Source organism: Pteropus medius, unplaced genomic scaffold, assembly GCF_902729225.1.
Source record: "Pteropus medius unplaced genomic scaffold, Ma_sr-lr_union100, whole genome shotgun sequence".
Classification (NCBI taxonomy): domain Eukaryota; kingdom Metazoa; phylum Chordata; class Mammalia; order Chiroptera; family Pteropodidae; genus Pteropus; species Pteropus medius.
In genome coordinates, this window is record NW_024354500.1 from 5,888,153 (window position 1) to 5,899,742 (window position 11,590).

The 11,590-nt window shown below is 32.0% G+C and overlaps 1 pseudogene; it reads left to right on the forward strand.

Annotated features, from left to right (window-relative positions):
• The first annotated feature begins 11,186 nt into the window (after positions 1-11,186).
• LOC120595228 (uncharacterized) lies at positions 11,187-11,305 on the forward strand (annotated as a pseudogene).
• The last annotated feature ends 285 nt before the right edge of the window (positions 11,306-11,590 follow it).

Here is an 11,590-nt window from a genome sequence, read left to right on the forward strand (position 1 = left end):
GCCAGTTAATGAGGCTTAGGAAAGGTTAGGAAACTTTGGCCAGAATATACCGAGGACTCATAACATTACATACTCTCACTTGCATACAAAGAATTTGGAAATAACCCCAGGAACCTTCTGAGATATATTTATCACATTTTGATTAGCTGCCTTTTATCTTATTTTTTTTCTTTGGGAATGCTTGCTCATTATATAATATATAATCTCCATGTGTTAAATAATATGAAGATTTGAAAGCAAATCTAATCAAAGATATTAGTTGCCATAGTGATCTGGAGTATTAGCTTTCTTTTTCTTCATAAAGCAATGGTACAAGATAAGCAGATACATAAGAACTAGAATCATGAAAATAAATATCCATATTGGAGATCTGAGCACATGATTAGGAAAAGTATATAGGTGTGTATGAATGATGATTTCTACAACAGATTTTTGTAAAATATGATTTAAGATAACTTTTCTCATTACATTAAATTTAATTTGGAAGATTGCAAAAAATATTTTGTTATTATCTTTAAACTTAGATTTTCAGAGGTATACCATAATTGCAGTTATTAAATTAATTATTGCTAAAAGTTAAAAAATCTTAAATCTCAGATTTTTCTGTTAGAAATTGTTAAATATTGGAAATTTCCTTTCACTCTGATAGAATGTTTTATACTCGTTCTTTATTATTCAGAAATTAAATTTAAAGTTTTAAAATATAGCAAAGAAAATCTATCTTGCCATGACTACATTACAAAGAAAAAAATTGTTGAGATTTGTAGATGATGAGAAAATATTGCTTCTTTAATTGTTTACATAGTGTTATTTCTTTTTATGTAATTACATTTTATAGACAATGCCACATGCTTTGTCCACACAAAGCCAAACATCTGGATGAAAAGTGGAAAGGATAGTAACAAACCCAGATGGTTTGTAAACACAAGGCCAAACATCCAGATGGAGTCAAGAAGGCAAAGCATGTGCATGACAAATAACAGATTTTTATTCAGATGTCATGGCATCATATAGACACGGCATATCAATAAACTCTTTTTTAGTGAAGACAAAGAATGTGAAATAAGCTAGAGGTCAAAAAGAAAGAGGAAAATTTATAGAAAAAGCATATCATTAACATGAAATAAAATTTAACTTTTAATGAAAGTAATTTCTAATTGGTTGATTTAAAAGTTAACTTATTTAAAGGAAATCTAAGCAAAAAAGGACTCAGCTTATTAGATTCACTTTTGAATTGTAATAATCTTTACTGAGTTTATGATTTGAGAGAATTGTCAGTGCAGCTCACGTGTGCAATAAATGGGCTCAATTAAAAATTGCATTTGATTCTGATTAAAAAGTTGCTTGATCTTTATTGTTTCAATATATTGCAATGCAGAAATGCATCTACCACGTCACATTCAATAAACAGACTTCCTTGCTATCTCTGAATAATTGACTTTATCTTTGTCGAAGGGAACAAAAGAAATGAAAGCAGCATAGACGCTATTCATTTATTTAGCATGAGAATCTTATTATTTCAGTCTGTCTCCCCACAGTAACCTCTTATTTAGTGTCTTGTAGACTTTATACACAGTTATTTCTGACAGAGACCTTGTAATTTCAGCATAATCTCTTTTTTCTAAAGCTCTGAAAGAACTGTAAGAAGATGGTCAACATTAGTCTGAAGAAATAGTATTTAAATGATCATTTATTGTATTTGTATTCTTTCTAAAGCTCTGAGATAGTTCAAATATAAAACAATCTTCCACTTTTCAAAAAGCTTCTATGATATGAGAACTTGTTCATTCCAAAGAATGCTATTTCCATCAAGGTGGCCCCTTTGCAGGCCTACAGTTGCTGCTGAAAGTGCTGAATATTTTTAAAATTTTTTATTCCAATTAGCTTTGAAGCTTTATAAATTCTATGAGAAAAATCAGTCCCATTGCTTTATAATTAATATAAATTCAATCATATCCCTCCAAAAAAAAAAAAAAAAAAAAAGGATATGTTGAAGTCCTAACTCCCAGTACTTCAGAATATGGCCTTAATAAGTAATTAAGGGTTGCCAAAGATGCAATTAGTTAAATTAGATGAAGTCATACTAGAGCAGAGTAGACCCCTAATCCAAGATGACTAGTGTCCTTATTAGAAAATGGCTATGTGAAGACAAAGAGAGACTGGGAGAATGTCATCTGAAGATAAAGAATTGGAGTGATGCACTATAAGCCTAGGAATGCCAAAAATTACCTGCAAATCACCAGATGTTAGGAAGAGGAAAGAAAGGATTTCCCTATAGTTTCAGAGAGAGCATGGCCCAGTCGACACCTGGATTTCAGACTTCAAACTTCCTAAACCATAAAACATATATTTTTTGTTGTTTTAAGCCACCTAGTTTGTGGTACTTTGATACCAAAGCCCTAAGAAATTAATACAAAAGTTAAATCTATAATTTTACTATGGTCTCAGGAGTCATAATTTTATTTTCTTCTTTAACTTTGGTTCTACAAGATTTCTAGCTTATTTACAAAATCAGAATCACTCATAAAATCTGAAGTTAGAATAAGCTTTAGACACTGAAGGCGATTCCAAAATATTAATTCTAAAAATTAAACATAATAAAAAAGGTCAATAGCTTTTCTTCAATATAAAAGTTGTCCAAACTCCTGAGGGAATAATTTGGATAAAAATGTGTTTATTTAAATTATTTAAAATAAAAAAAATTTGTATTTGATTACAAGTAACTATGTTGACACCTCTGATCTAATGAAAGATTGCTTAAAATACAAATAAACAGTTCTTACCAAGAACTTAAATTTTAAAATTATGGCTTTTCTGTCTTAAAAAAAGACAATTCTTTATGCTATTAGAATGTGTCCTGCACAATGCCAGGGCTTGTGAGAAAAATGAAAATTTAAATGACTTCTGTTTTGATCAGATTTTTAAGCTTAAAGAGGAGGGTACCCTATCATTTTCAAGCACATGCATCAGATGCTGAATGTCCTCCTTTCCTTCCAAGACTTCCAAAAATCACCTGCCACGGCTTTAATATTTTCTTTTTCTTCTTGCCTGTTGAGACACTCTGCTATTATTCCAGGCTTCCTGCAAACAGCCAGTCATTGGCCTAAACTATGGACAATCTGATCTTCTATCCAACTGAAATTCAGAATGCTCCCCTGTGCTCACTTCCCCAGTCCCTGGCCCCTTCCTTTATGTTTTGTCTTGCAGAAAGTGTCTAGGCAAAACAAAAGTGTGATATTTACACACCTGTAAGCCCCTCCATTCTAGGATAGCTTCCCAAATAGGAGCTATCAGCATTCTGTTGAGTTATTGCTAAAACTTATGTTTTTGAATTTGCCTACATAACCATTAGAAAATGAAGAAGAGTCCTTGTGAAGACATGAGGCACCTGAGGATATTTCAAGAAAATAATTATCCAGAATTAGTCTTCTCTGCATGTTCTGCTTTCCACTTTCCCTCTTATACTGTGATAAAATTTTTATTTATTATATTCCCACCCTGAGTTAAGTATAGAAGGTAAAAAATTTATCTTCATAAAAACAAATGCAATACTATATATATAAATTTATAGATATATATAATACAATAATACAATATATATAATACTATTTAATTATACAATAAAAATAACAATCTTATTTTCATTCAGAATTCAACAAATGATGATGCATATTCTGTAGTAACTATGTACCAAATATTTTGTTATTTACTAGAGACTTTAACGGGAAAAACACAGTTCCTGCCATCAGGAAATCAGACCTTAGGGAAATACAATTAAGCAAACTAACAGTTGTAAAGTAAACTGGAGAGTCAATAAGATGGATGCAAGAGTGCCTTAGATAGAATCACTGAAGAAAGAAACGTCCACAGTAGCTTTAGAGGAAAAGAAAAACATGACTTTAATTAGCCAGAGTAGGATATGGGGAAAGTATATTTAAGACAGATGAACGATCATGTAGAAAGGTATTGACAGATATCAGAAGTTGGCCTATTCCTGCTTTATGTGTTAGTTTCTTATGCATTGAGTCTATTCAGTTTAATAAACACTTATCATGTTGCAAATCACAATATAAAAGAAACATTCAATGTAAATTGTGGCACAGAGCTTCCTTTTTTTATTTCGAATAAAAATATAGTCATGAAGGTAAGAAACTAAAATCACTCAGAGACTTTAGTAGGGACAACACAGAGAAAATGGTACTTAATGCACACCAAGGATTAATAGGTTCTGAGTTGGGTGGAGAAAGTAGGGAGCATTTCTGGCAAGAGAAAGAACAATTATGAAAGGTGTGGAGAGTTAAGGAGAGAAGAGAGAGATGCTTACCTTATAACTATTGAGATTTGTCTACTCAGGATTCAGGAGAGGCAAAACCTTTTTGGTTAAATGGTGAAGGGAGCCACTGGGAAGATCTAGGGCTGGATAAAATGAATAATATAGAAAGAATATGAAGTAAAAGATTAATAAATCTATTTCTAAATATTGGTCATTTGTTTATATCCAGTTTTAGTGAAAATATAGATTGAGATAAGGAGAAATGGAAAGCAAGCTAATAAGATAAAGATTCTCTATCTAGATGAACTTGAGTGATGAAGCCAGTGTGAGAAATATCCCAGAACAAGCTGACACTGCAGGAGGTAGAAATGAGGAAATTCTCCTAGAGAGAAAATAAGGGACAGTGAGATTCCAGGATGGGCCCCTGACCAGTTGCAAACCATAGGATGTCTGTTATGGAAAATAATCTAGCATAAGAAAAGCTGAGCTGATTTTGCCTCTCATGCCATGTTTTCTATTGATATGAGTGGATTAGGGCTAGAAGGCTTAAACGTGTTATCTTCACAAAAGGCTTTGCACTTGAACGGTACTGCAGTATTGGAGCTCAGATGCAAGCAAGGTCCAGAATTAGAAAGAGCCTATTCTCTTCATTTTTGGCTCAAAGCCCATTACTAATTTGACCTCTGAAGATCAGAAACTCTGATCTTTGAAGATCTGCAATGTATGCTCGGTGTTATTCTCAAAATGGGCTTCTTTAAATAAGTGTGAGCTGAAACAGAAAGAGATCATGGTGAATATTGCCTGGGAATGGGAATGAACTAGATTTAGTAAGTTTAGAATGCATCTTTGGGAACATCCAGAAATATGTTTGCAAGAGGAGTAATTATGCAGAAAGATGCCAATTTTTTTTGTGTGGTGGTGAGATGAGTGCTCAGATGTAGAATCTAAAAAATATCGTTAATATGACTATGTATAAAGTAGGAGAAGTGAAACACTCAGTTTATATACCTAACTAACTATTCAAGGAAGACTGTAAAATGTACATGGTAAGAAAAATACAAGGGTGCAAAATTTGTCTTTCCTTACAGCAAATCATAGAAACCATCAATGAAAAGGCAATATTTAATCTGAGCTTTGAAATATATGAAAATTTTAATATTCAGTATTTTACATGGGGACATGTCACCATATAAAGGCCAAAAGAGCAAGATATTGAGGGGTTTTACAATTTTGTATTTGTGTAATTTTACATATAATATGTTTACTGTTATAATATGATAGAATGTATTAGTGTGAAGAGAGGTTTCATTCCATCATTCATTCATATGAAACATATTTATTGATTAGTCTAGTAAAGTGCAAGAGTCATGTTAAGAGTTATATAAGCAACGTAAAAGTGTATAAATTCAAGACTGGTAATAAAGACCAAAATGAACTGGATATTTACTCATTAGAATTATGATCCAAAAAATATTAATTTGGCAGTAGAATATAGGATTGATATAATGAAGAGAAACTGATGTTGGGGATACTAATTTAGAAAGCCATTGTTGTAATCAAAGGAAAGAGATACTAAAACACAGTGGTGAAAATGGAAAGTAGTGGATGGAGGAAATACATTTGAGAGATGGATTAGAGACAAATTTTGTAAGTTTTAGCAACTCTTTAGATGTTCAAAGGAATAGAGGGTATTGATTCTAACATTTCAAGCCGTAGAGAGTGTGAACACAAGAATGAATTAAGCAAAGAGTGAAGGCAGTACAAGGTAAGAGATGATGGTGAGTATAATTGTGGATAAGTTGAGTTTGAGGTCCAATGTTCATCAGAAAAGTTAAATTAGAAATCATCAAATTACAACCAATAATTAATAATTGGTATGGCCACCTGTAATAGAAAACTAAATTATTAAAGCATGATAAAAAAATAAGTTACTGGGGCAAGAATTACATTTTTACATTTAAATTTGCTTTTAAAACAGCATGAAGCAAAGAATACACCAGACCTATTCTATTGTTTCTATGTATTAAAATTAGTAAATGCCCAATTATAGAATGTGAATTAAAACAACTATGTTTAGTTTATACTCCTAAAGATTACTTCTTATTCTTACTTTAGTTGGGCTTATCAATATTCAACAACTTTTTATTCAACTAAATAATTTCTTCTTGTTTAGAGACAATGTATTATCATTCAATCACCTAAGCCATTCATTATTAAACTTTCTATATCTAAATTACTAATTTTTATAAAAATTATTTCAATTAAAAATATTATAGGATGTGAGAATGTGCCCTGGTATATAATAAAATCATATGCTAAAAAAGTTAAAAACTAAAATCTCAAAAAGAGAAGGTAAAAAGAAATCTCATTTCAATAACTCTAAAACAAATTATAGAAATTTAGAAACATTATAGAATTCTACAATTTCCAAAACCATTGATCTCAGTTGGCTGTCTAGTTAATGTAACACCTTAGTAAGTGACTCTATGTTCTTTTATATAAATCACACTGGCAGCCTGAAATGTAGTATTTCCCTGTGCACTTAACGAAGTTCAATGAGATGAATCATTGGAAAGCACTCTACTTTCTGATTTGTGTAAATCCATTAAAGTAATACTAAACCATATTTAGAAAAAAGATAAAGAAAACCCTTTTGTAGATGATTAGGAATGAAAAAGTCAAAGATCAAAGTTTCATAGAATCATAACTCATTTCTGACTTTATTATCCTTAAAAGATATTTGGAAAAGAGCTATAGATGCTTTTTTTAATATAAAAAATTTCCTTGCTCTACAATATCAGGAGGAAAGTTTTAGCATTATTTGTTTTTATATATTTTTCATTTATCTATTAAAACTTTCGGTTGAGATAACTTTAATTTCCTTTTTAATTCAAAGAAGACTATGAAATATAAAAAGGGCAAAAGGTTCAGAGTAGTTTTCTTTATTTAAATACCCATAATGATAAGTAGAATATTAAAGACTTGAAAAGTATAATTAGGTCAAATGTCAAGTTCTATTTTATGTTAGAATAATGTGACTTTGTAATGGAATTCATCATGAGCTCCTTTGCTTTTAAAGATTTGGATTTATTCCTTCTGAGTTCAGATTAAAACTTATGAGGCTTATCTTGGTATATATGCATATGTGTGGGCATGTTTGTCGGTGGGTATTGTGTGTGTAACTAGTTATTAAATTATTAGCAGAAACTTTATACTTTTGCAGAAAAGTCAATGATTGATTCATTCTTTAAAGAAATGTAACCAATCTTCCTAGTATAGAGATTCCTTTGTTCATTGGAAATGATATTGTAGCATGGTATCAGAAACTCATTGAAACTTTCTTGATTTCTTAAACCAGAGACAGAGAATAGGGAGGGCATATTGATGAAAATTATTTTACAGGATCTAATTTCCAGCTTATTTTATAGAAAAGTATTTTTAAATATTATATACTGACTTGATATAGAAATGTTTGTAATGTCATGGAAAAAAATACACAACTATATTTGCAGTGCTGTAATCCTAAGCAAATGATACTATGTGAAATAGCCATCACTATAAGGACAAGGCCAAAAAAATTTAAATATAATAAAGAATACTAATAAAAGAATGTAAAATACCCAGGTATAGAAAATAATTGTTACTTCTAAAAGTGACTGGGAAAATAAAAATGAAAACTAAATCAGTCTTTTATGCTAAGGTGAATGTTACTCAGGATTTTCCCTCCTTGAAATTGTGTGTGTATTTTGGCAAGAAAAGAGAAAAGGAAGATTGTCGATTCCAATAACAGCAGCTATTCTTTTGTTGAATGGAGCTATAGAACTGGGAAATCAACAAAATTGCATTTTCACATCCCAGTCTGGCACCATATGGAGATTGATTGTCCAACTGTGGATTACCCAGACACTGAGCTTCTTTCTGCCTCTTACCCTATGTCATCACTTGTTACGATCCTGGGCGGGAGGTCTGGGTCAAGGAAGAAGTGTTAGAAGAAATTAATTAATTATTCGTTGACAATTTTGGTTAAAAATTTGGAGAAGCTTAAGAACTTTATCAGATTATAATTGCACATGCCAGATAAGGGATATTTAACTATTGGCAGTGTCAATAGAGACCTGAAAATGTCAATTATGACTAGACAGATGTGCTCTGGCGTGGGGATGGTAGGAAAAACTTGCTGTGAACAATAATCTCATTGATTAGAGATTCTATTCAGAACAATGAGACTCATTTATTTGATAAAATTATATTATGGAAAGACAACAAGATCCACTTTTCATTTTATGTTCCTAAATTGGTACCTAACACTTGATAGGTATTAATATATATTATGTTAATAAATTAACAGTGCGATTAAAAAGTTATTTGTATTATTTTTAAGTGATACATATGCTAGTACAGAAAATAATAACTAATAATTCAGTAAGAAATACCTTTCCTCATAGGGTCTTGCAGAAATTTTTCCGGGAAGAAACTATGACATGGTAGATTAGATATTATGTGTTGGTGGTAAACAAAGTATTTCTGAATATAGCAAATGTAGAATACCAAATTAATAAATTTTTAGAGAAAATGGATACATATAAGGAGAGTTACCCTGGACACAAGAGGCAATGAGATAATTTGGGGTGGAAGAAGTCAACCATGAAGATCCAATGAAGAAAATCTGGAATAGACAGGAAAGTTTTGACAATGTCCCTTAATTAATTTTGGGGACTTAAAAAGAAAATAGAGCTCACCAATACACCTTCAGAGAGAAAGGTATGGAAAAGGAGTTTAAAATCTGGAGGTTGTTTCACCAAAGGAATTTAGCCTTGTTGGGACAAGAAGTTATGTAAAAGCATGAGATAGAAGCTCAACAAGAGAGTTTCATGAGCTGTCCAAACAGAAGTCCAGAGTCCGGGGAAGACCCAACCATAGCATGGGGACCCTAGAAAGTTAAACAGAAGTAACTTGTCCACCCTGGGATAAGATGCATGATTAATCAGGGTTGGGGATTTCACAGAGTTTGAGAACTGACAAAATAGAGGTGCCCATGGCAGCAGAAATTGTGTAATATTATTATCATTAGAGCTTTTGGTAAGCAGCAGCCTGTGAGGGAGAAAAAATCATGCATGTCTGAGAATCAAGATCGCCATTATCTCACTCCAAATGTTTAAGCTCATATTCTTCTGGGAAACAAAAGAACTATGTAGAATTGTGGTTTTCATCTTGGGGGATTGTGGATTTCAATATAACTCTGACAGATATTTGGTCAAGTTTCTCCCATCATTGTGTTACCTAAATCCTACTGTAGACCTATATTCAGAGTGATGGCCCAGGAAATCCCTTGGCTCATGCCTACCTCTGGCTTGCGATTATAGTGACTAAATCTGTCCACATTCAGTTGTTGGAAACAAAGTTTTATTTTTTCATTCCCTGTCTTACTTAATAATCTATAGAGTTTAATATTTTGGAATATTGTTTCTGTTTGTAAAACTTAGATATTGAAAATAATTTAAAAGGAAAAAAATGGAATTCCAGAAATTATTTCTACCAAGACATCTCTAAGGGATTTATTAAATTTATTAATTCAGAGCCTCTATAACTTTTCAAAGAGGAAAAATTAAAATACCTTCATGATGTTAAATATACAAAAGACACATGAAGCTGAAAAAGTCTAAAAAATTGGCCAGTTTCTCTTCTAACTTGGCCATATTAAAAGCATCCCCAACAGATGCTGATTCTTCATATGTTTCATGATCTCTAAAGAAAGCGGTTCCAAAGCTTCTGCAGGTTCACTTGTATAATCCAAAGCTTCTGCAGGTTCACTTGTATAATGTGTAACAACCCTTTTACTCTCTCCCTTTGTAGAACACTAAATATTTTACTCCACAGATTATTCTTCCATTTCATAAAGTTTATAGCTATAAATTTATTTTTATAGTTCATAAGGTACTATCACTTATTAATTGGCTAAGAGTTCTATAAGTTATCTGTTATTATTTCCATTTTACATATGAAAAAATTAAGAAGTTGAGTGATTTGGCCATGAACCTATAGATAGTAAGGGACAGAGCCAGGATTCCAGTCGAGGTCATCTTATTTGAAATATGGTGGTCTCTATTATAATAAACTTGCTTTCCTTCTCTGTGGACATAGAGCAAAATTTGTAGCATGACTTCTTTGATCCTGAGATTTGGGTTTCTTTTAAATGGAAAAGTGGAGGCAGGAACTTAGTCTGCTCCAAACAGAAATATCCATGATCCATATACCTAAGAAATAAATGTGCAAAACCAAATCTGAAATCACAAACGAAAGTGGTAAAACTCCTCAATCTCCTGCTACAAAGACAACATTGAAACATCCTTTTATTTACTTAATCTTTTTATTTACTTAATAAATGTTTTCTGCCTCTACTTTCTGCATATATTTAACTTCAGTGACCAAGTTGTTTCCAGTCTATCATGCTTCCTGTGCTAGCTGAATTATCTAGTAGGCCTAATTTCTTGTCCAACAGATCTAATTTCTTGGCCCTTAGTCATTTTCTTGACTTTCTTTTAAATTTCTGGATTTCCTTGATCCTTTATGACTGCAGAGTCCCAAAACAGATATGGTTCAAATAATATCTGAGCAGGTAAAATTGTAAATGTATGATTTACAAAATGTATGATTCATTTTCAAGTCCAATGCTTTTGGTGGTCAGGTTGGCCAAAAAGACCTATACAACTTATATTATGTCTGTCATTTGATTAAATAACAAACATTTAGTACTTTTCATTATTAAAAATTCAACTAAAAATACTGTTACTAATATTAAAGAAGATATTAAATAAATGCTGAATGCAAATGTATGTACATGCACATCCAAAGAAAACATTTAAGAAACATTAGTTTCTCTGAGTGCCAGAGAAAAGCTAAAAACTATCCATCAGTCTAGGGCCATGCCATCCTGAACAAGCCAGATCTTGTCTGATCTCAGAAGCTAAGCAAGGTCGAGCCTGGTTAGTACTTGGATGGGAGACCACCTAGGAAGACCGGGTGCTAAAGGCATAAAAAATAAGGGATTATAAACTGACAAGGTCCTTGCAATCTGTGAGGTCAATCAAGGATTGCCTTGCCTAGAAAAAAAAAAAAAAACAATAAAACAAAAAACAACAACAACAATAACAACAAAATTTCCATCAGAAGGCAACAGAAGTTCAGACCGAATGGTAGGAAGCAGGTCGTGGGGGGTTAATTTGGTGAGAAGAAATGACAGATCTTATTTATAGCAATCACTCAGCTCTTAGCCTTGTGGAGCAATTTGAAAGGAAATCTTGTGTGGTGACTCTACTG